The 25,472-nt window shown below is 39.6% G+C and overlaps 1 long non-coding RNA gene across 1 annotated transcript in view; it reads left to right on the top strand.

Annotated features, from left to right (window-relative positions):
* The window catches only part of LOC134511588 (uncharacterized), a 36,563-nt gene that overhangs the window by 7,634 nt on the left and 3,457 nt on the right, over nt 1–25,472 (top strand). Inside the window, exons 2-3 of the long non-coding RNA XR_010069913.1 lie at nt 18,501–18,716; nt 20,246–20,546. This is a non-coding gene — a long non-coding RNA (uncharacterized LOC134511588). The remainder of the gene's footprint in view (nt 1–18,500; nt 18,717–20,245; nt 20,547–25,472) is intronic.

Raw genomic sequence — 25,472 nt, 5'->3', positions numbered from 1 at the left:
AAAACAATCTTTAAAAAGAAATGCTTTCTAGCTCTCTGTCAGCTTACAGTGTTATCATCATTGAAGTTAATGGTGGATTCCTTTTCCTTTTTTTTTGCTACTTGAGTGTTGCATAAACAGCACTCACACCGATATTCATTGAAGTTATTCATTTTGGAGGTAGGTATACCACCGTTGTGTCTGGGTTTGCCATGTTTTTCTTTGTTATACATGGACACAGTAAGTAGGCTTTTCTGAGGTCAACATTTTTTGGATATTTCAAGGTTGGAGACATTTGAAATAATGGCAGTTAACAGTGGACATTGGTGGTAGGTTTTGTGCTATATTTGTATCATTCAGAAAACATGTGGAATGGAGGAGATGGTGCGTTGTGCCGCATGCTTGGTTTGGTTGTGGTTGAAACAAATGGCTGATGAATCTTAGTTTAAATCTCCTGTTTGTGACCTCTAATGGCGGCAATATATTCTAGCTCTCACCTGCAATGCCTGTGTGTATGCGCAGGCACACATACGCACCATTTCAGCTGAATTGAAATTACTAGCGAAGTCATCTCCAGCGGCTCTTCCCATTACTCCTTTGAAACTCAAACCTACAGTTGTTCACAGCTTACAGATGAGACCACAAGTTCCATTCTTTTTTTTCCTTTTCTCCCCCCTTCCAATGGTTGGTGAGATTACGTCCCTTCATGAGTTTTATGGATATATCCTTTTATAAAGTAGCAGAAACCCCAGTGCGCTTCAGTACTCTGTTTGCTCTCTCACAGCCAGTTGATCTTGTTTCCATCAAGTGTTCTCTGTTAACAGCCAGGGAGTAGCACACTTGTCTTCACACTGGACTTTGATTTCTTGGCGTTATACTCGCCGTTCCCTGCATTTTAGCAGTTGTGAAGAGATACTTGCAAATGTGAAAAACAGTCTCCTCTGGCGCCTAGATTTTGTAGAGTCAGTTCACATTTGATATGAGTTTAGGTGAACAAGACATGAAGATTAAGCAATGCCCTCCGAAATGTTTTCTCTTGTTTTATGAGAGCCATCTCATTTCTTTTAGAAGCAGCAAGCGAGTGGCAGGCCAAGGAGCCCATGCAGACAAATTTCACAAACCAAGTATTCCCATTATGATATGCTCCTAAGGCAGCAGGACAGGGAACTGGTGCTGTGTAGATCAACTTGGTTGTATGTTTTCAAACAGTAGGTCATGTGAAACCAGAGCTATGGGACCAAGTGAAAGCTTGGCACTGGTGGAGCAGTTGGAGAGCTGGGCTGACCGGGGCACAGTGCCTGCTTGCACAACCCTCCAAAGGGATTCTCCAAAATTTCAAGTGCTGCCAACAGCTGGTTGCCTTCTTTGCTCAGCCCAACAGATGCTGTTTTCATTTCGGTGGTGATTGTAAGGGGAGGTAATACCCTTTATTTAAACCAGCTCTCTCCCATCGACCTTGGCTTCTCGATAGCCTTAGGTAGTCCTGGCTGCCTCATATTAGTGTTGACTTTAATAGGAGTTTGGAGCGTGCAAAAAAATTGGAAGGCGGCCAGGATTTTGGAACAGCAGTGTACTATAGTTGAAGATTTCTAGAGGAGTTGGTTATTTCTGTTGCACAGAAAGTTAGAAGAAATGCAAGGCAGTGAAGTTTTGGCTGTACTCCAGCGCTGCATAATGATGGAGATCAATAAAATCAGTTAAAACTCTAGACTGCCGCAATCATTTGCTTGCAACACTGAAAATCACATCAGGAGGAGAACAAAATAGAACAAAAAGCACAGTTTTCTCAGGGAGAAAAATCTTTTTAATAAATATAGTTTTATGGGGTTCGTTTCACCCTTGATGAGTCAGCTCAATGCTCCTGCATACATTTATGATGTACGCAATAGGAACTCAGCATGTATTCACTGGTCTTTATTTTAATGTTTCATATTACCAAAACATTTTTTGTACCCCAAACTTTATACCGTAGGCTGAAAAGTGGTCATAAGCAATCAGAACACTGAGCATACAATTTCTCCTGAAAACTAACTGTATTTTAAGACGTTATGCCAGCATACTTTGACATACAGGCAGATCTGAAAAACTTTAGGAGAAAATGACATCGTCTGATGTTAATTCATGAGGAACGGATGCATTATTGAAGAAAAAATCATTCCATAATGTGACTTTTTTTTTCATATAATTATTTTGGTGGTTACCGTTGCTTAGGTTGAATGAAAAGAACTGAGCATAGTCATAAATGCAAACTCAGTAATACATGTCCCTGTGGAACATAGAAGTCCCACAAAAGCAGTTTCTTGGTTATTTCCCGAAGTGAAAAGATAAGTTTTTTTCAAATAGAATTCTGTTATTATTGGTAAAAGTTATGGGTTTGTATGTAAAAGTTGTTCTTTTGGTGGAACACATATATTTTTGTTATACACTTCTGTTGCTTTTTAGGCCAAAGTTGCATGGTCAGAATTCAGAAGCTGGCAGGTAATTTCCATAGGAATGAGAAACTGGTGATAGGGGTGCAGTGTATTTTTGGGGTAGTTTCGTGGCAATGTGCTCTATTCACAGAGCATGTGTGCAAATTTACTTCCCTGAACGTAGGCAAAAATCATCGGAGAGCTGTTTGTTTGTTTTCCAGAAATACCCCAAATGCGCATAACTGCAAGTGGTGTTCACAAGAAGCTCCACCTCCACACAAGAGGAAGTGTCACCTTCCTCTGTTCTCACACGCCTTTTGCTCGCTTTGTCTGAAATTATCTTACTCCATGGGTCTACAACCAGAAAAGAAAAACCCCTCTGTTCATCTGCTAGATTCAGTTATGCACGGGCCCCAAGCAGTTTATATCTTGGGTTGTCATGCCTATTATGTGCAAATGTTTTTAAACATTTGGTTCCCCTTGTCATTGAGCCATAAGGATTTAGCATACGTGCTGGCTTTTTTGAAGTCTGTGATTATTTCTAGATTCTGGATGGCACCCACGCCTTCGTGATAGCCACTAGAATATAGATCATATTCAATGCACATACACGTTTTTTTAGAAAGGATGAAATGGCTTTTTGTCACTCCTTAATCCTACGTCAAAGGGTAGAAAATGCAGGATTTTTCCCTGTGAGCTGTATGGACATCAGAGATTCTTCTCTTTCCTTGGGTCCTACAGCCCTGCTTTGAAATGTCTTTTAAAGAGATGAAAAGGGTATAGTTGTAGCTTTAAAACCATGAACTTTGCACATGACTGAAATAAATGGTTCTCCTTTTTATTCTGGGATCCAGATTGAGATAATACACAGAAATAAAAAAAATACGGATGTCTTCTATTTTATTGTCTCCTGACTTTCCCCCCCGCGTTTAATTCCTTTTTGGGGTCTGGAAAGAAAAGCATGCCGAAAAGGCCCAGTGTATTGAGGTGTGAAATTGAAGGAGTTGCTCATTCTTATGATCCAGACACTGTGCCCTTTGACAGGGTTAACACAAAAAGAAACATACTGGAAAACACGCATCTCAGTACAAAAAATTCCTTAAATTCAGGGTGTGTTCATACAAAGTGAAATTTCTACAGTGTGGAAAGCATTAAACCTGATCCAGAAAAAATGCGAGGTGCCCCAGCCATTGAGATGTGAATCTCTTTAATCTGCACAAGCATTGGAAAAATCTGAAACATGTGAAAGTTCAAAAGCTGCAAAGCCATTACATGACTTCTTATTCATTTCTCAAATATTGTAACTTTCTATTGAACTGTGAAAAGGCTTTTTCTTGTGGTTTTTTTTTTCTTTTCATAAGCAATAGATCAGTCACTCACTAATATGTTATTGCACATTGTGAAGCTGACAGTTACTTTCACTTGGTTCTATCTACTTAGATATAAATTCTTGATTTATTTTAGAGGATTTATGTAGCATTTCAATAGTTGGTAACTCACACCTTTTCAGCAGCTGCTGTTAGGGTGGGGGAAAAGGGCAAGACTGAGTACAAGTTTTAATTTTTTTTAAGATCATTTTCACAGTAAGTGTAGAGGTCATTTTAATGACTAGCTCTAACTTTGCATGAGGGCTTTTTAACTGTATGTGCGCTTCTTTACAAAAACCCAATGAACAAACATAACAAAAACCAAAGGAACACAAAATCTCATTTTTCAGCTTAACTTTACAGCTCTGAAGTACACCAAGAGGACCTTCAAATTCGGTGAAAACTTGCTTCAGAAGAAACGGTCGAGTTACTGCTTGTAAAGGGACAGACCCAGTTGGTAACAGAAATGCTCAGCCCAAGGATTTCCAACTATCAGCAACCCTCGAAAGTGCACGTATGCCTAACTCCAAGGGCCAGAGTCTCCATGTCTGGCCCCAGGCTGTCCTTGTGCTGCCACAGCAGCCAAACCTCCTGCGGAGGCCTGGGCAGCCTGGCAGATCTGGCTTTCCCTCTATGGGAGTATTAATTTGTTTTGCATCTGCAATTGTAGCCTTAGGCTTATTTTTGATACCTTTGCCCTTGCTGTGGTCAGCTATAGCAGCCCTCAAGTTTTCAAATAGTTGTCTCTCACTGGGGTATGAGTCATGCTTCGGGCTGTGTGCTTAAATGAAGATAAAGTTGCTGGGGAGGGGGGTCCCATGTGTCTGATGGTTTTGTTCTAGGAGCTGCCAGGGATGTAGTGTTACACTGACATGTCTGAAACAGAAATAGATCTTCATATGTAGGGTAACAGGCTTTCTTAAGGGCAGGAGGAATGGAAAGGTTCATGTTGCTTTGCCAGTTGAAAATTGGCCACGAATTTTTGTCAGTGAAACTCCTGTGAGAAGATAAGTACAGTGACAAAAAACAGTTGGAGTTGGTTTTTAAAATGACGTGCAACTGCACAATCTGACAAAGAGACTTTTTGAGTCCCCTCCCCACAACAAATGTCTTCTACACTTAAAAAGACAGGGAGAGGCCTGTTTTCCACATGAAAATAGTTGGCAACCTGACTTTCATTGACTTGCCAAAAGATGTATCAGAAGGGCTGAGGTAATCCACTAATTTCTGAGGTGGCGAAACAGAAAAGTGCAAGTACTCTGTGGGCTAGAGATGGGGGTGACTGCAGGAGCAGAGGCGAATGTCATCTGAGAACTCCAGGATCTCTGGAGGAGACCATGTTCTCAAGCAATGCTCATCATTTAGAGTTATATAACCTAAACAAAATAAATGTCTCAAACCTGTGCCAAGACCCAAGGAGTTTAAAGGTAAACATTAGATAAGGATTAGCTGTAGTCATTCTGTCCTCTGCTGCCAAGGCCTCGCAGCACAACAAAGGACTATTGATCAAAAAGGTCATGTAGAAGAGGGCAGGGTTTGAAGAAACTGAATTTAAAAGAAAAAAAAGAAAAAAAGAAGAAGTCCAAATGAGACAAATGCAAAAATAGTAACTCGGAGATGAATGGAGTTCTGTATCATCAGGCATTTCTCACATGCATTTTTTTATCTCTCGGCACAGATACAGTGAATATCTATAATTCTCTTGGTTTCCCTCTGTAGTCTCCAGAGCTTGAAATGGCGAGTAAGCACACAACGTGTCTGTCTAAATAAAATGGAAAAGGTAACAAAAGAAACCATGGTGCTGTTCTTGGGTTTTTGACTTGATGTTTTTCTACTCTACAGGTCTGCATGGACACTTAAGGCTGCTCACACACGTGATGGTAGCCAGTGGCTACTGAATTATTGCTCTAGTATTTAGGCCTTCGCATGGTAGCAGCAGCTGCTGAGGGATATGCTATGAACAACCTGCTCTTGATCTTCACCAAAAAGGCTTCCCCCCTACCCTGCCCTGAGGTTGTGGGAAAGGGCAATAATTCTTTGTAGCTGGGGTCGATCCGCAAGTTGTCAGCCTGTTGTATCCTGAAAAATAATAATAAAGGGCAATTTACTCTTGTGAGGCTGCTGTAAAAAGATTCTAAAATACAGAGATTCTAGTGTCATCCCCAGACGACAATCTGCTAAGTGTGTTTGTGTTTTGGGGGCAAGCGGAAAAAGAGCATTCCCTGTGAATGACAAGTGCCAATCTCATAATGTCATATTACTATTATGGATGAATAAAGAAAAAGGCCCATTATGTTATATCTAACTAGAAAGAAACCTAACAAAGAAATACACTGTGTTGTTAGTGAGAGGAAGTATAGACTTGTGGTTAGGGCACAGGAGATGTTGGTTCAAATTTCTGGCTCTGCAAGAGACTTCCTCTGTGACCTTGGGCGACTTGCGTACTGCCACACTCAAATGGCAGGAGCACCCAAACTGGGAGAGAGATTTCCTGGAGAGCTGTGTTCCCATTCAGGCACTCAAATGGGTGCCTAAGTGGCCAGAACTCCAAGATGGGCAAAAAGGTCTCTTGAGAATCTACAATAAAAGTAGGAACGACCGGGCTTGGAGCTCCCTGCCCACCCCCCACCCCCACCCCCCACCTTTATTTTCTCCTCTTTTTCCTATGAAAGTCTGGCTCTATTGCTGGTTATTGAGCATTTGAGAATCTGATCCTTGACCTCCCTTGGGATTCTCACTCTTAGTCATCTTAAGGCATGGTTTCCCAGCTGAAAATGGGGATAACAATGCTTCCTTTATCTTGCTGTCTGCCAGTTTTGTCTGTTTAAATGTGGAGGCTTTGCGGGGAGGGACTGCCTTCTACAATATACAGGTATTTGACCCTAATCTTTCAGAGGTATTGGGAGAAGTTGGGACTTTAGACATCAGCGTGATGAAAAGGAACACATAAATGATGGTAAAAGCAGTGATTTTGAATAAGTGATGAACTCAGCTCAGTAGTATTAAAACTGGTTTTGCTTGTTATAGAAAGAGAAGACAGTTTGGGTCAGAGTCAGGATTCCTTCAAGACTTGGGAATGTTGAGATCCAGACTTGTGGATTAAACACATCTCTACCCAGAGTTAGATTAGAGTCTGCGTTCAAGTATGTTTTCAATTATATTCTGTTAGAAAAGTAATGCTGAAATTTATCTTAAGTTGTCACAGTGCTTCAAAGCATGGGCTTTTCCTCTCTCTAAGTCCTTGAACAAACGCAGGATGTGTTGAGGCAAAACTGTTTCCAATTAAGTTGATGCATTCTATTCTTTAATGTTTCAGGACTTCAAGTTTAAGTTAAAGAAAAATCCTGTAGCCAGAGTTCAGAAGGATGAGTCAGATAAAATTGCCTGGAAAGCAGTCATTTGCCTACATTTTTGTGGCTGCACCGTGTCGGGTCCTCAGATAGCACAGGGTGACACACAGCCATGAACTTCACTGAAACTGCTGACTAACATTGACGGGGGATCCAGCTCTTCTCTGTGCCAGGTCACTGCATATCTAAGAGGGGCTTGAAGCATATGGGTTAAGGAAAATAAAAGTGATTCCAACAGATTTCTCTGTTGCTTGTATCCGATGTAAACTTTTGCTGTAGTAGGTGTGCCTGCTTCAGCAGAACAAGTTTTTGAAGTTCCAAGGGTTTTTCCCTGCCTAACTGAAGCATTCCTGTTCATCACCCATCATTTTGTGGAGTGCTATCCTGAAAACTTCTGTCATGTTGAAGATTAAAAAGGGATTAAGAGTGAGTAATGTGTTTTCAGGTAAATTTATGTACACGCACAGCACATTAATTGTCCAGGTTCAGTTCGCCAGCTCAAGACAAATACTTGCATGTTTACACTTGACACTCTTATTTGTCAATTCTTGGAGCTGCTGCTGCAGGGATCCCTGACCAAACCGCCTTAGCAGTCTTCTGTATGTTCTTCCTTATATGTGCCACCTCCATCCCTGCTTCCCCTGCACAAACACCTCCCTGCTGAACCCTAGCCAGCAAGGTTACGCCAGAACTTAATTTGAGTCACTGATGTTGACTGCTTAGCAATGCCTGGCCTGCTCAACTTTGTTTTCCCTCAAGGCCAAATTTAAGACTGCTCAGAGCACGTACTCAAACCAGCTTCATCAAAGGTAAAATATATGTGGAAATGATGATAAAAATAAATCCTTGTGTTTTTGTGATACTAAATAAAGAACAAAAATCATGTGATGTAGGAACAAATGGCCAGTTTCTCACTTTGGCTGTTGCCCTGTTGCAAGAGTATGTGTGACGGGCGGTCAGTGCCAAATGGGTTTTGGATGGATCCAAATTATGTAGTTGGCCGTAACTGTGAACCTACTTACACTTGGTTCTCTTAAAACTAGGTACAACTTACTTTGGTACTCTTAAAAGATCACTTTGAAACCTAGCCCCTGAAAATATAAAAAAATATCTAACATAACATTAAACCACACTGTAATTCAGAGTGGTGTCCTTATTTAGGCTTTTTCTTGAAAAGTCAGGTCAAACCCCTCTTGCATCTAAATTTTTAAAAGTTTTTGATCGCAAGCTGTTTTAAATAAACTTCTGGGACTATGAAGATACTGGAATTATGACATATTTTAATGTATGCACCCTGGGATAATTGTTCTATTACAGAATGATATTTGGTTGTATTATCCATGACAAGTTGGCCGTTTCCCTTGTCTGTGTTTGTAATCTGAGCAGTATGTTCTTTTCATAAAAAGAGCGTATGCTCATCTCATTGTATAAATAAGAAAACCCAAGAAAAATAACCACGGTGTGACATGGGTCCCCTTAGAGCTGGGGGTAATATTATGAATGCCCTCTTAATGAGGGATAAAAAAAATACTTTTATTTTGCTTTGGAAAAATGTGGAATATTAGATCTCATTCTGGAAATATGGGCTGTGCCTAGCAGCGTGCTACTTTCTGCCTAGCAGCGTGCAAATTTTATCTTCTATGTAGAAGTATATCCTGGTCACCACTTTGAATTAATAATTGACTGGCTGAGTGAGTCCTGTCCACTTTTTAAACCACAGCAGAAATATATTTCTGTGAGATGTCAAGCTGAGACTATTTGAATCAGCAGATTAAAAAAAAAAAAAAAGAAAAAGAAGGTTAAATGTATTTAATGACAGAGTAGCAAAATCATTTGCTGTAAATGGACAGGTAGCCAACTTAAAAAGAACGAAGAAATCTTCCAAACCAATGAGTTTAAGACATTTTTATATAAAGTCTAACATACATTCAAGAGTTTAATTGACATGCCTTATTATTTACTCTGAGAATGTATTCTGAAATTATTGCGTTGCTCCTGTAAATGTACTAGTTTTTTCCGGACAAAGGACTACATGACTGTCACAACTATATGCATTGCCCAATACATGCATTATGGAAGAGTGCAACAAGTTTATATCATCCTTTTTGTTTCTACAGTCCTTAAAACTTATTTAGAGGAGAAATCACAGCTGCTTTTGTCTAAAGAGCATCAGTGTTTTTATGACTGGCAAATATGACTGGGAACATGACTCAGCTTTAACAGCAGTGACCTAGATCTTGCATTAAAGGACATTATCTCAGTAGTCATAGTGGAGACATTTGAATGCTTTAGCTGTGCGTGAGACTGTACGCAGGCAGATTATACCATAGCAAGCAGATCCCTAATAGTCAGAACTGCTGTGCTGTATTGACATATGGTTTGAGAGAGACAGTTTAAATATTATCAGTAGCTTTTCAAGCATTGAGTAAATAGGGCATATCAGTAAGCGGTATGGATGAGATAGTGAAGTTACGGATTTTATACCAGCATAACTTAAACAAGACTATTTCCAGCAACAATTGATATATGTTTATAATAGGACAAAAGACAGCTGGGACATTACAGGGTCATTGTCCGATCCGTCTTTTGACAGAAGGATAACATTTTGAGCCATCTCAAGTTGACTGGCATCATACACTTTTACCTGCCTGCTGATTGCTGCGCATAGTACTGATTTGATTTCAAGCTTATTTTCACAGAAAAGCTTGTCTGTTGTGACAGAAACAACCTTGTACAAGATATTTGCGGCCGACACATTAGCAGTATGTGTGTGAGGCCCAACCCTGAAGATTTCCTGATGACTCTGGTTTTAGCCACCTAACAGTGTGTTACCTCAGTGAGCTATTCAGGTTCCTGAAGTTCCACATGCACCAGAAAAACTTCCATGGGTCAGAGACTAAATTACTTTCCTTCCTCTCTTTCATCCTTCCTTCCTTCCCTTCCCCTCCCCACCCTCTGTCTGGCTTTCCAAAGAATGTATATTGATTTTTGGCCCTAAATTATGACTGAGGCAATGATGGGCAGAGAATTTCAATGTGGCATTATTATGCAGTGGTCAGATTTTTATATACTTTTTCTAACAAGTAACACTGCTGCTGTCAGTTTTTGATCATTTAAGCTAAAGAAAGCAGATAGTAACGCCTCTACATTTTAAGGTGCTGGAATAGTTGCATTAATTTATCCATATAAAAATGGTTACTATATTGCATCAAAAAATACCCACCTTTTGGATGAGTTAGGACTGTATTTAAAGCACTAAAAAGAGATCCATCAGTGCCTAAGGGCTTTAAGTTGAGTCTTTACATGAATTCATGGATGAGTTTACTTGGAAAACATTGACCAGCACTGGAAAACAGAAGCTGGACAAAATTAACAGCAAATCCTCTCAGCAAAGTAGATCTGTTGACTGTCAGCTGCCCTAGATTTTAGAGTGCAAAACCACTCAGATGGTTGCTGAGCATCAGTGTCTCAGAGAGTTGGGGAAATTAGCCTCTGGTTGTGAGAATAATTGGATTCCATTTGGGGAACTTTCAAACTTTTAATATTTTAAATATTTGAGTGAAGGAAAAGTGGTTTCTTTTCATTAATGTATTTGAAGGGCTGGAGGGTATTTTCTTTCTCCGATTTTAGTGCCTAATTCTCCTCAGAGGATCTTAGCATACATGCTGCTTTATAGAGGCCACCTTTTGTGTCATTACTGAAGCACCTAGCTTCTCCTCTTCCCTCCACAGAACACCCTGTAAGTGGGTCAATAACAACTGGCACAGGGAGAGCAATGGCTCCAAATGGAGAAACAGATACCACCTCCAAACATCCGGAAAGCACACATCCCACTTCAGCATCCCTCCGTTTTATCATAGATAAGGTTTCAGTGAGGCTTGAGAATATCAGAAGAGTAAAACCAGGATTGTTCAAAAAAAAAGAAAAAAAAGTCTTAAAAACCTCCCACTACTTCCTCTTGAGCATCTCTGATGTTTCCTGCATGTCTGTAGAGGGGCTGCATTTGCAGCAGTAAGTCTATTTATTTTTATCTCCGATATAGTGCTAAACAAAGGGATTCTTTTTCCCTTTTATCCTTCGAAATTGAGTTTATGGTAGGTCTCTCCTTTTTCTGAACCCCAAACTGATACAGATAATAATTCACATCCTCTTTGATTGCTTTTTCCAGTATTTCTTGAATAGCTGTTAATCTTAATGATCCTTCAGTCCTGTATTTGAATGGACCACTACCCATTCCCCGTACACTCTGGAGGATGTATGTCAGGGCATACATATTAATTAGGCAGAATTATGTAAGCAGTTTTTTCCAAAACCATCAGGGCCAGTTAGTCATCCCAACATTACATAATAAAAGTTCATAAGTTGAAAAGAATGTTCTTAATCGTTTATGCTCAGTAAAAGAGAGGTTTTAAAGCTACAAACGGAAGTTAGATTCCTGAAATTCAGAACTGAAACATTCCCCTTAGAAATAACACAAATCACTACAATTAATAATTTAACTGAAAAGGCTCATATCAATGTGTATACACATGCATGTGTATGCATCATTATCTGTCTCTACGTTTCCTAGCAGTTGGTTTAGGAGCTTAAGCTGGAACAAATCTGGCTGCTAGAGAGAGCTCCCCTGCGTTTAGTGAGACATCGCATGGCCACAAATGCTGATCAGCACAACTAAGACAGCATCACACTTCAGTGACCACAAAAGAATTCCGTTTCAATGTGAGATGTGGAGGTAGAAGAATTGCCTCCATTTGGGTGTCAGGCTATAAAATCCAGAGCATAATGCACTGTAAGGGAGAAGGGATGAAAAACCACTTGCAAACGTAACATTCACAGAGACAAAGTGAGGGATCCAGATGGAAATACGATGGAGAAAACTATGGAAAATGTTTACATCCCTGAAAAAGAGTCTAAATGAATGTTCAGAAGAATGCATTTTTCTACTTATCCAATATAAAGAGCAGAGGGAATTTTGAAAACTGGGTCCTAAGTATGTGGAAACTTGATCAGTTATTCCTGATTACTTTGATATAACTATGTGGCTTAAATGAGGCTGTGATAGATACACAACTTGTGTCAAAAAGAGGACATTTAATTACGTGAATCTGATTAAAAGCTACTGCATTGTAACAATGAAAATAAGCAAAACATCAGTTAAAAATACAATGAATAATTTTAAAGTGCTGAAGATGTCAGGATTCATTATTTGATTTTTATGGTCAAATTCCAAGGGCACTCTGTGATTCAGCTTCCCCTTTCATCGAGAGTTTATTGAAGAAAAGTGGGGGGGAGGAAAGATGAGGGGGGGAAAATGGTGCTTCCAGCAGATCCCATAAAATTGTGCAGTTTTTTCCTCAAAGACTGAGGTTAATCTTTTGTAGTTGTACTTGAAGTTAATCTGCCTTGATTTGTAAAAGGTATTAAATTTTCTTTTCTGAACTTATCCCTGTACTTCCAGTATAAAACTTTACATTCAGTATTCTCTCTAGACCTGGGGAATTTGATTTCCCTTTACCCGTCTTCTTACATAGAACAAGCAACAATGATTAGACTGACAGGGCATCTCTGCTCAGCAGCAACACCCACTCACCCCAAACCCTTCCTTTGCAAAGTCTGAAGCCATTGCATTATATACTTCTGCTTTGTATTGTCTTCCCTCTTGTACAGGGTAATGCTACTTTCTAAAAAGCAAGTAAGTTCTGTGAAGAGTTTTGGATAGGGTTTTGCTTCAATTCAGTATTTTGACTTGAAATTAAAGGATGATTCTTCAGTCAAATTTCTTTTTCTTTGGAAGAAAAGGTGAAGATTCCACTCATAGAAGTTTGTGAGACAGATTCTCAGCACAAGAAGGACATAGACCTCTTCGGGCCAGTCCGGAGGAGGGCCACAAAGATGATCAGAGGGCTGGAGCACTTCTCCTGTGAGGACAGGCTGAGAGAGTTGGGGTTGTTCAGCCTAGAGAAGAGATGGCTCCGGGGAGACCTTGTAGCAGCCTTCCAGTACTTAAAGGGGTTAACAGTTTTAAACTGAAGGAGGGGAGATTTAGGTTAGATATTAGGAAGAAATTCTTTACTGTGAGGGTGGTGAGGCACTGGAACAGGTTTCCCAGAGAAGCTGTGGATGCCCCATCCCTGGAAGTGTTCAAGGCCAGGCTGGATGGGCCTTTGAGCAGCCTGGTCTAGTGGGAGGTGTCCCTGCCCATGGCAGGGGGGTTGATCTTTAAGATCTAGATGATCTAGAAATCTAAAGATCTAAAAAAGATCTAGAAATCTAATGATCTAAAGATCTAGATGATCTTTAAGGTCCTTTCCAACCTAAACCATTCTATGATTGACTTCATGATGAAACTGCTAATGTAGAAAAAGAGCCTGTTGTCAGAAACGCACCTAAGCAATTCTTTCAAAAGTCTACACTTACCTTCTGTAGATAAAACCAAGTATCTCCAATGTTACTAAATTTAAAAGGAATGTGATTTTTTTTTTCTTTTTGGTCAAATAAATATACTTATTTCTTGAATCTATGTGTCAGTAATAAAATGTGAGAATGAAATATGCTCTTATACTTATCTCAGTGAAGGTAAGTTGGTATTTTTAGCAAAGATTTTACTGGTATTAGTAGAATCCTATAAGAGAACTTCCGCTCTTTGTGACATTGAGACTAATTCCTTCCTGACTGTCCTCTTGAATCATTTATTCTGCTTTTTCACCGCATTCCCCATTCCTGATTGCTATCAGGTAGACAAGTCCTCCTTTCTTCTTCACAATCTTTAACTCTTATGAACACAAATTAAACCGTTTTTTAGCAGACTTTTTTCTGACCCTTTGAGCCAAGGAAGGACCTAAAGCAAACAAAAAGAAATCATTGTCACACAACAAGTGGTGGAACTCGCTGCAGCTGGCGCTTTTGGAAAACAACAGTTTAAGCATCTTAAAGTAAGAATATTCATGTTTGTGCAGAACAGGCCTGCAATAATGTTCAATGTGACGGTTGCATCCAATATCCACTCCACAAGGTCCATCATCTCTTGCTTATAGAAGACCTGAGAATAAGAGAGCTGCCTATCTCTAATGGTCTTTTCCTGAACATCTCCTACTTGCCATTGTTAGAAACATGACAATGGAACAGATAGTTCTGTAGAGTGAACCAATACTTCAGTTCCTGTTTAAAACAGTCATTCTTCCCTCAAGGCCCAAATTTGCCTACTCAAACACGTATTTGAGCTGCGTTGCCAGTGTCCAGTTTAGACTGAAAATTCTTTAGGGCAGAGATAATATCTTCCTTTTGATAACTGCCCTCTACGTAAAGTTGAGGGCATAAATAATCATAATACTCAATACAATGAAAAGACCAGTTTTGCCCTCATGTAAGTGAAAAGTAAGTTCCATTCTCTGCTGTAGACTTCTTTGTTTATGATTTACACCAGTGGTTGTTTATGATAACTATTTTCATAGCGATTTCTAATTTTTCTCATGGCAAACTGAAATGGAGGGTCGTTTTGTGATAGCCCCAGATTCTTGTCTTACTTAGTTGACTTTTTCAAGTCTAATGGTTAATTCTTGAATGGGAAGTGGTTTCTGCAGATTTGATAATACCAAATGGAAGTTGGGTGATGTTTTCGCCTTTAACATACGCTTAGATGGGTATCTGCAGGACAGTGTCTCAAGAACAGAGAGAAAAGAAAGGATCTGTCATCAACAAACTCAAGGACTACAGCCCAGAAAATTCTTTGTTTTTTAATGTGTTTCGTTGATAAGGGAATGTCTTACTGGTAGAGAGCAAAAACATAATGATGAGCCCTTGTTTAACTGTAATACTTTTTAATAAACAAATCTAGTGGTCATTTATCCAAACATGAATTATTAAATGTTTGCACAGTTCTTAGCGTATCTATGCATTTCACTATTACCATTCATCTTAGGGGCTGGCAGGGTAATATTGCAGAGTGACTGGAACCATTTGAAATTTTGCATGACATCAGCAAGTAAAATCTCTGCAGTGCTCCAACCTGAGAATGTTTTCCTTATAGTTTTTGAAACTCAGTGTACAAGACTGTCTTTGGGTCCAGGTGGAGGAGAATGACAACTTGGTGAACTACATATTAGACAACTGATATATACAGAGGAGAGCAACCAGGCAGGAAAGCAATAAAATCTATTGCAGAAATTAGCCTTCAAAGAGGGGCCCCTTAAATGTCAGGAGAGGTTTTGGAGTTGGGTGTTAATTAGTAATCACAGAATACCAGGTTGGAATTCTATGATGAACTGAAGGATCATCTGGTCCAACCTTTCTCGGCAAAAGCACAGTCTAGACAAGAGGGCCCAGCACCCTGTCCAGCTGAATTTTAAAAGTGTCCAATGTTGGGGAATCCCCCACTTCCCTGGGGAGATTATTCCAATGGCTGATTGTTCCCATTGGGAAAATTTTTCCTCTTGGGTCCAATCGTTATCTCCCCGGGATTAACTTGTACCCGTTACCCCTCATCTTTCCCATGTGACTCCTCATGAAAAAGGAGTCTCCATATTCTTTGTAGTCACCATTTAAATACTGGAATATGGTGGTAAGTTCTCTCCTATTATTAATATAGTATGATCACAGTATGTTCAACTGTCTTCAGCTTACCTGCTTGTTACCGGTGAGACTTGTGGAAAATGACTCCGTCCCCTATGTGCCTTGTCAGCATAATACTGCACGACACGGTGTCAGGAATTGCTGACAAGGTGCCAGAGTTTGTCTGTGCGTGTGTTGTAGCACAACGACTTGCAACATGCCAAACTACCACTCTTTTGTAAGTGAGAAGCATCATCAAATGCGGTAAGCCAATTTTCCTCCTATACGTCCTTGGAGTAGCAGCTACAAATCCTGCTCTTGTGCAGCCTGGGTGTGCAATGGGGAATGACACCCTTTAATACCAAATGTATCCATGCTTACCAAAGGTTGTATAAAAGCTTTTTTTTTTTTTTTTGACTTAGAAGTCATTTGCAGAACTTCAACCTGGATTACTTGAAATAATAGAGCTGTCACTAATACGATATTTTTTAAAAGTGGGTGCAAATTACATCCTTTTGCAAGACCCTGCTGGGTAATAGCAGAAACAAAACAATAGAAATGAGGCAGACCAGTGAGAGGAGGCAAACATAAATCTAAGATGCTGAATCCTAGGGAGACAAGAGCAGCTTTCATTATGAATAATTCTGCTTCTCTTAATTTATTTCCTGTCTCCATCCCCCAGTGTTTCTATTATACTATAGGGCATCGTATTACTGATTTATATCAATAGTAGACTTCCCAAGATGTTTGTTCTTCATCCAGTTTTACATGCAGAATAGTTGGGAGGGTGTGGACATTAAAGGGAAACAAACAGCAATGCTAATTTCAGTGTTTCTTCATTTGTAAATCAAACTTTGTTTTGCATGAGTCTCTTTATAATCGGTCTTTGCAAACAATAACATACTGTTTCAAAGTGCATTTTAAGTGACTATGATTTGACTGCAAATGTTGTCCTAATGAGTTCTGGATATAAAGTGGAGAGCTAAACGATGTAGCCTTATTTTGGAAAGTCTGTTGTATTTAGTTCTGGCTTAGTAAATGAAGCAATAGCTCACGAAGTGTTCACAAGCTTTAGAAAAACTGTGTGGTTCTGTATATAACTAGAAAGATTGCTGAGGTTTTCAGACAACATTATGGGTCATAATACTACTGTTTCAAAGTCCAGCTTTGATTTTTGCTGCTTAGATTAATTTTGAAAAAAGGGTGCTGTTGGGAGTATTTGTTGTACAAGAGTCCTGAAGTCATATAATCTCACCCCTTCTGAATGTCATAGAAAATTGGTTCCTGTTTTTTTTTCTTCCCTAGAAAACTTTTGGTTTCCGGGTAACTCTTAGGCTCATTCTTTTAATCACTTCACAACATGTAGAGCTGATGGGTAGGGGTCTAGAATATTTCCCCATCCCCACAGGCATTTTCACAGTGCAGCTGTTGATCATGTGAACATATTCATGTTTCCTTCACAGCTGACACCCTGCAAATGTCTGGCGTGCCTGGAGATGGTAAACATGTGTTCAGAGCAAAAGGAGCTTTCTTCTGAGAGGGACAGCATGTCAATTTTCTAAGAGGCGAGGGAATCTGAAGTGAAAATAAGGGTTTCTTCAATTGCATTAAGACACTACAGACAGACCATCAGTGAATGAGAAGAAAGTGTGTCATGCTGGGGTATGAATCTAGGAATCCAGACATCAGAAAAACAAATAATTTTCTTTATTTTTATTCCCTTAGAAGTAAAGGGTTTCAGAGCAAAAAAGCTAAACATTTCACAGATTTTAGATTTTTAGCTTGTCTCACCTCACTTTTTTGTAAGAGATTTTCCTTAGCTGCCTCTTTAAAACTCTCTTTTGCTGTGAAGTTTATTAAAATTTTGACAGCTGTCAGACTAGGGATGTGCTGAGAATGCTGCCTATCACACTGACCAACTGTGTCACTGCTGCTTTGTTCTTCCATCTGCCTGTCTTTTTCCATTCGTCATTTTTGTCCCACTCTTATACTCTAAGTGCCTTTGAGACAAGTAATGTTTTTGCAAGGTGTTTTGTACAGCACCTACACAATTGCTCCTGATGCATGTCACCACTTGTGTTTTGTTCCATTTATTGGGTTCCTTTTTCTAGCTGAAAACCTAGCTGAAATACCAGGTGAAAAAAGATCAACCCCCTGTTACACCAAATACAGAAAATCGCATATGAATGCACTTATAATTTTGACAAGAGTCTAAAATGTTTAAAGAAGAATCTCCAAGGCATTAACTTCTGTCAATGCTTGCTCCTTCTCTAAAACAGAGCTCATGCCTTTATGCAAGGATTGAATAATCCAGTCAACTAATTAACTATACCTTCTGTCGTTTTTTTGAACCCTTTCATTTGGGAGTGCATGCATGTTTCCCTCTGTAACCTAGTGAACCTAATATAAGACAGTGAATTGTCATTTGAGCTAATCTAACCATATTCTTTTCTCTATTTAAGGAAATAATAAGGCTACAAGGACACATTTATTGCATATCAAATTATTCAGGTCTTTTGTATTCAGTGAAGCTCATTTAAACAAAAATCTGATAAGGGAACAAATATGTAATGATGAGTAAAATAATGCATACTGGGTATAGATGATATATCTAATTCTAATGTTAACGGACTTAGTACCAGAAGATAGACATTTATGCTTCTGTATTCTACATTGCATAAATCACCTGATTAAGTACGTTAGGCTTATATGCCAGCAAAGTGCACAGCTGTGTTGAAGGTTAACCCTTAGAACATGTGTCTCTCCCCACAATCTTCTTTTCTTCTGGTAGTCCGTGCTCCATAACTACCTCTGAACTGCTGATCTTTCTCAATCTTTTTCAACAGGAAGGATCCGGTCTACTGTTGGCTTTCTGCTTGCCCTCTGCCTTGCTGAAGTCCATCCTTCTTGGTACTTCTCACACCAGTCCTCTCCAGCTGCACGAGGCAGCTGCTTTGTAATCACATCATCTACCTCCTTGAATTGTGAAGATACATCATCTTTTGTAGTGCTGCTCTGTGGATGAATCCTTATCCTGTCCTAATGGGGATATTAAAGATGAGGTGAGCCTTAATATCTGGGAATAGTATTTTTCAGAGTATTATAAGGCACATAGCTACACAGACAGATGGTTTGCCTCTCCAGTGATGTCTTGTCTTGGAAAGACTCCTTGATATTTCAAGTAATATTTCCCTGTTTCCTAGATATATTTTATTTGTCAGACATAGCCCAGCTACAGAGTGGCCAGTTTCTAAGAACTCATCTATGCTTTAGGCCTCTCAGGCTGTAGGGAAATGGATTGTCAGCATTTGCAAAAGTTTGTATTTTGCTAAATTATTTTTAAAAACCCCAAATAAACAAACCCATAAACAACCAAAAACCCCCTAACACTTCCAGCTTCCACTACCTTTCAGTATTAGAAACAAAGTAAAACTCTTGTCTTATACCATAGAGATTTTACATTTTGGTCTTGCAGCTTGCCTTTTCAGAGGGGGAGGGAAAGGAATGGAAGAGAAGTGTCAGTCTCTGAATAACAAGTCCTCTTTTTCCTATGTAAAAGTTCTTTGAGAATGAAACAGATAAATTTTACCAAGTTACTCTGAGGCAGAAAGATCAACTGCGAAGTGGAATGTTAATAGTGATTATATTTGTTTCTTTTTGGTTTAAATAACAACATGTTAGAAGAAAAAAAAAGAATTAACTGTAAATACTACCATGTTAGCACTGATCTCTCTGTTGTTTGGCAGTATAATTTGGTGCTTCATTGTGAAACAGATACATGCCTTCTTAAACATATTTTAAGGCATGAGACCTGGTCTTACGCAAATAAACCCTTTTTGTGTGTCCAATACCATCTTTCTTAAGAATCTTTTCATAGCATTGAGGGAAAAACTATGTCTACACGACGGAGAGTATAGAGGCTTGGACATTTTAGCAAGAATAAGACAGTTTAACATTGTGCATTAATGAAATGGAATGAAAATAAATGTCAGCTGAAAGCAAGTCCCACCCACGCACCAGTTCAGCAAAGTGAGCGAGGCAGAGAGGCAGCAGTGACCACAATGACACACAGCGAGATGTTATGGCTTCAGACTGCATTCGGTGTCTGTGCAGTCATTTGATAACACTCTGATCCAGGAACATAGGCAAAAAAAAAAAAAGCTGACCTGCTCAGCTTTAATGGCTGTTCTTTTGTGATTATTTTTGTCCATTTCTTACTTTATGTTCTATTTTATATCAATGAGGATAGAACATTTTATACAGATTCATCAGGGAAATTACTTTGTTGGGAGGGTTCTTCAAGACTTTTTATCTTCACAATAACAGGACTTCTAGGCTTGTGTTTGCATGAGATGAACTGCATTTTTCATCATTGTCCTCACCTTCACATTTGGGGTTGTTCCCTTTACCTCCCTCTGTTACTAGCCCTAACGCCCATGTTATCTCATATCCACGTGCATTCTGTCATGTCTCATTCTTTGACTGAATAAAAACCAGTTTTGGAAGATGGGAAATTAAGGCCTGGACTGAATTCTGTAGATATGCATGGAGAAGGCACTGTTCATGCAGATCTCCCCCTTCCTACATCCAGGTGGTGGTTGTGGGAAGCAGCTGCGTTGATTTTTTCCATCTTTCTTTCGTGGAAACCATATGATCTGGGGCGTTGCGTAAGACTGTGTTTATACATCACCTCTTCTATGCAACACCACATTCAGCTCCAACTTTATGGGAAGGACAGCACGTTCTATATACCACAAGAGGCATAACATGGATTCAGCAGCAGGACACCATGAAGCAGCTTGGACTTCAGTTGGGTGCTCCAAAATCAGCAACACTGTAAGGGTGGGACTTTGGCTCCAAAACTTCTCTGCCTTCCCTCTGAGGGTACTGTGGTAAGAATTTGCTGCTCTGTGGAATAGTTTGAATGAATCTCAGTGCGTAGCGCTTTTCTTTACAAGTCCTCTATTTGGAAAAGGCCACGAAACTCTTCTAGCGAAATGAATGCATATCAGTATTTTCAAATAAAGACCTTTCTAGAAGTGTTTACTGAACTACTTGGATACTACTGGAACTACTGGATAGGAAACCTCTTCGGTATCTGTTAGCAATGATACAGACAGACAGATTTAGAGTCAAGACTGATTTTTCCCAACTGGAACCTTGAGTATGTTGACTAAAATTTATTTCAATGTAAAAGATCCCTGCAGGGACCTACCCTCAAGGACTGTGTTTCTCAAGGCTTGATTTGCATGTCACCTAAATCTGTCTTTGCTTGCTTTTACTTGAGAGAATGGGTAATTTTGCACTGTAGTTCTGTACTTCGTGTCTATTTTATAGACTGCTCTTCTATGGGAAGTAAATACCATTGCCAGTAGCCCAAAGGGATTGCACAAGGTGAATGAGGGTAATCCTATGTTATCGTCTAGTCTGAGTATCAAGATGGAGGACAATCTTAGTGCAGAACCTCATACACGTAAAGCATCCAATCCTAGCTTTCTTTGTGACTTTGCTGTGAACCTTCAGTGGAGCCAGACAATCTTCGGGCTATCTGTAGAGTGTGTTGAGAGATAGAATATTAATTATTCTGAGGGCAGAATTCTGCTTCCCACTTTACTCAGTTCTGCACTGACACAGTATATGTGGCCATCCTCTCATGAATCATCTATTCTGTATTATGCCATTTTTTACTTAGCAAATGGTGGTCTGGCCTCTATGCTGAAACGTGTGGCCCAGTTAGCTGATACAAGGCAAAGGGGATGGAAAAACCAAAACTTTTCTTGTTTCTGTTTTCAAGTAAGTCAGGTCAGTGTTACTGCCAATAATATTCTTTTCTGTATTTTTAATACACATTAATATCATGTACCTGTGTTGGTATTCTTTGGAGATTAAAATACAGTCTTCATTGTTTAAACCATATTACATTAGCCATCCCATTGAAGTCAATAAGAGTATCCACACAAGGAAGGAATATAGGTCTGAGCGTTTGATTCCTGTAGCATTCTTTTTTAACCAAACCAAAATATTACTTTGTGTTTGGATTAGGTTCAGTTGCAGCTGAAAGATGATTGTTTGTCTTTCAGATTCCATTCACATGACTGTCTTTTCATAACTGATATATGATAATTTATACTACATGCTCTCAGGACTATGTCATGTGAAAAGTAATATTTAGATAGCCAAATATCTGACACAAAAAGTATACGACTATCACACACACACATGCTTAAAAGTCCAAGAAATCACATCTCCCAAGTCGCTCATATCTTTCCCTTTCGCTGTTTGTGTTGGTTTCCTTTCAGTAAATACAACTGCAGATCTTTGGCCTGTTCCACATGTCAAATAAGGATAAGAACCCTCTACACAGAAGTCAGTTTTCAAACATAAATGGAGCAGATATGTAAATCTCAATAATTTTCCTACATATCTTTAAACTATCAGATTACACAGGTGTATGTGCAAGGGGTAGTTTGTACATGCAAGAATCCATTTATGACGATTAAACAATTTTTGTGTGGAAAATAAAATATATTTGGAGCATGCACTTTGGCATGTACACTCTTTGCCAGCATAATTGATGGAATGAATATTGAATACCTCATTTAAGGACACAAAAATACAGAGCTGCCTAAAGTCACTACAAAAGGAGCAGAGAGCAAAAGAATTCTAGATTTTTTTTCCCCTTACAATTTTTTGCCAGATTCTGAGTAACTTATTCTGTGTGCTGCCTTGCTTAAACCCAATGTAATGATTGGAAAGCTTGAATGTTCTTTTTTTTTATTATTATTTTGCAATTGCTGGTGAAATTGCAAGTAGCTGGAGTTTGGATTTGGAAGTATTTAACTACTCCATTTCCATCTGCGTTAACATATAATACCATCTTTAATTCTGTACTTATCATAGGAATTTTTTTTGCTTGAAAGATATACTTCTGGGAATATGTTAATTGTCCTGTACTGTAATATCACTCCTGAAAGAAGTGAGTCTTTAAATATTAGAGTTCAGTAGGACTGCTCTTAATCTTTACTATAATGAGAAATACTGAATGTCAAACCTTTTCAAAGATCCAAACTGGAAACATCTTTTATCTCCCTAAAATGAGTGGAAGCTCCACACGTGTACATATGAAAGTAGGGAATTGTTACCCCAAATATACCTTGCAAGGATAATTGGAAAGGATTAATTCACTTCATGTGGCTTTGAGGGAGATGAATAGTCTGCTGTGTTCCCAGGAAATAGAGAGTTTGGAATTCTTTACTTTTGCTGGTGCAGAATTTTCTGCAAAGTTTGCATGCTCAAGTAGTTTTAGGTGTACCCAAACTTGAAGAAGTATTCCAAAACAAAACTCAGGTTTTCCCTGTCTGAATCTTATTCATATTGCTACAGCGTTTTTAGATGAAATTTTGAATATCGAAAATATTCTGTCCCTTTGTTTTTAATATTCATGCAATAGAATTTCTCTCAAGTGTCAAAGTGGAATAAGTTATACATGTATGTATATAATTGTATATCTACACCAAGATTTAGAAGACTGTGTCAATAGAACTAGCCCACGTTAAGGTTGGTTTAGATGTGCGCTAGCAGGTACAGTTTGAGGCAGCAGGGCTTAGACCGAGAGACTTTTTTCAATCCTGGGTGGGAAGCTGGTTAATCAAGCTCTTGTACTACTTATCTGCTCCCATAGTTTTACTTGAGTTGCATTTTCCTTGCTTAGCTCCCCTCTTCTTATGCAAAGTTTCTGGCTCAGCAGTCTAACTTTGACTTATCTGACCGAGCCCATTTCCTTTCCGCTGCATGTCAGTTCAATATAAGTACTGTGCAAGCAATCCCCTGGACAGAAGCTGATATGAACCTTCTAGGAAAGCTGAGATGTGGTGTAATATCAAAATTCACCTGCTGTCAGCAATTTTAAGGTGTTATCTCTGAAAAGCAGAGGGGATTGAGTGGATGTGCCATGAAAGAATTAATGGAATATCCACTTTAATGCTCTCGTAAGAGTGAAGGCATGTTCTGCAGAAAGCCAGTCCAGCATACGTGCTAACACGGCAGCATCTCAGTCAGCTGGACCTCCCATGCAGCAAGACTCTGCAAAGTCTCTGCGGTCTGCTGTAGGTGTCTCTGGGCTAGTCACCCCTCAAGAAAGAGATTCTCTAGGAACAAAATCTCCAGGAGCTGTGTTTAGACATACAGCTTGAGGGGGGAAGGAGTGCTAGAATCCCATTAAGAAACTGTTGAGCTCTAGGGCTGCAAGAGTACCCAATGGTGTGGAAACACCTACTGCACTGGTTTGTACTAAGGTACCAGCATTCAACTTTTACAGATGCAGATCAGAAGTCTGCATTTCTCCCTTCATCACAGCTGCATGGGAATCTGTTTGAATGTAGGGAGTAGGTTGCTTATCAGCTGGTATGGCGGGACACAGGAGTCAGCCTCAGCTGCAGAATCAAGAAACCATGAAATAGATGAGTTTTAGAAGGTATATAATTTTGTGAGGCAGTGTAAAAAAACAGTGACAGCTACCCAAGAGTGGCTATATGGCTGTAGAGGAAAGTCTTTGCACGTATGAAACAACTATAAAACATCAGTAGGTGTAATGTTCTTCAGTGGAAAAAGATACTTGGGATAGGACCTTAGATGCTTAATGCTGTCATCTAAAAGATATTTACACTGTTTCAGTTGTGCAGATGTCTTCTTAGTCAATGGATCTATGTATTGCAGAGCCCTGTCTTAAGCTTAATAAAAAAAATTGTATGTTTTTGTTCATTTGAATACAGAAGGTTGTTAGACAGCTAATTTTGAGGAAATAAGAGTAACTTTGTGCAGAAAACCTTAGGTGACGCAAAGCCTATGCTCGTTCACAACAATGGTTTCACAGAGGATGAGAAACGCCTCAGATCCTCAAAAATCAAATTAACCAAGCGCTAGTCAGATACCAGGCCCGTGTTTTACTGTGCCATCAGCAAGTCAGACTATTTATTCTGTGGAAAACTGACTGCTGCCTCTTGTTCAAAGTAGGGGCTACCCCCATTTCTTTGCTCTTGTGGCAGCTCCCGGTCTTCTCCTCCGAGTGCCACTTTCCGAATCTGGACCTCCTACATTTCCATGTTTGTTGGCAACGCGCATGACTAAAATGGTATTTTCATATTTCAGTGCAGTCGAGACCCCTTAAAGCGGGGGTTTGCAAGTGTGAAAGAGAGATATGTTGTTCCCTAATGGCTTATTACCATCCCATTTGCAATTCAGATCAGTTCTAAATTGACTGAAATTTTTAAACACATAGCAGGCAGTTTAAACTAATGATTGTCTGGAGGTTCACGTCTGACATGAACTAAGCTTCTGTTCAAAACAAATTGCAAATAATTCCTCCCTTAGAGTCAAAATGTCACTTTTTACGCTGTGCATTGTTGCCAGATTTTGTCAGTTATATTAAAAAAAAACAACAAAAAAACCCCAAAAAACAAACCACCACACCAAAAAACCTACTACCCGCTGAACGTTCTGAATTAAAAAGCGGAGTGACACTGTAGTTGTTCTCGCCCCCCTCCCCCACTACCTTATTTACAATAATGTATATATGTGCCTGGCTGATCAGAAATCCTTTCCCCGCCCCGGCTCCCCAAAATCCCTCAGCCTGCGCGGAAGGCCCCGGGGGCAGTGGTAGGCCCAAGTTGCCTAGCAACCCCCAGCAGGCCGTGGGGCCGCCGTGGCCTGCCTGGGCCTGCCAGCCTCTTTCCCGGCATTTCACCTTGGTCCCCCCTTCCTGTCGCTGGCTTGCCCAGGCCTACACAGACATGGTCCTGAAATTAAGGGTGTCAAAGGTG

Source organism: Chroicocephalus ridibundus, chromosome 2 (genome assembly GCF_963924245.1).
Source record: "Chroicocephalus ridibundus chromosome 2, bChrRid1.1, whole genome shotgun sequence".
Lineage (NCBI taxonomy): Eukaryota > Metazoa > Chordata > Aves > Charadriiformes > Laridae > Chroicocephalus > Chroicocephalus ridibundus.
The sequence above is the reverse complement of the archived record's forward strand: the minus strand, read 5'-3'. Positions and strand labels throughout refer to the sequence as shown.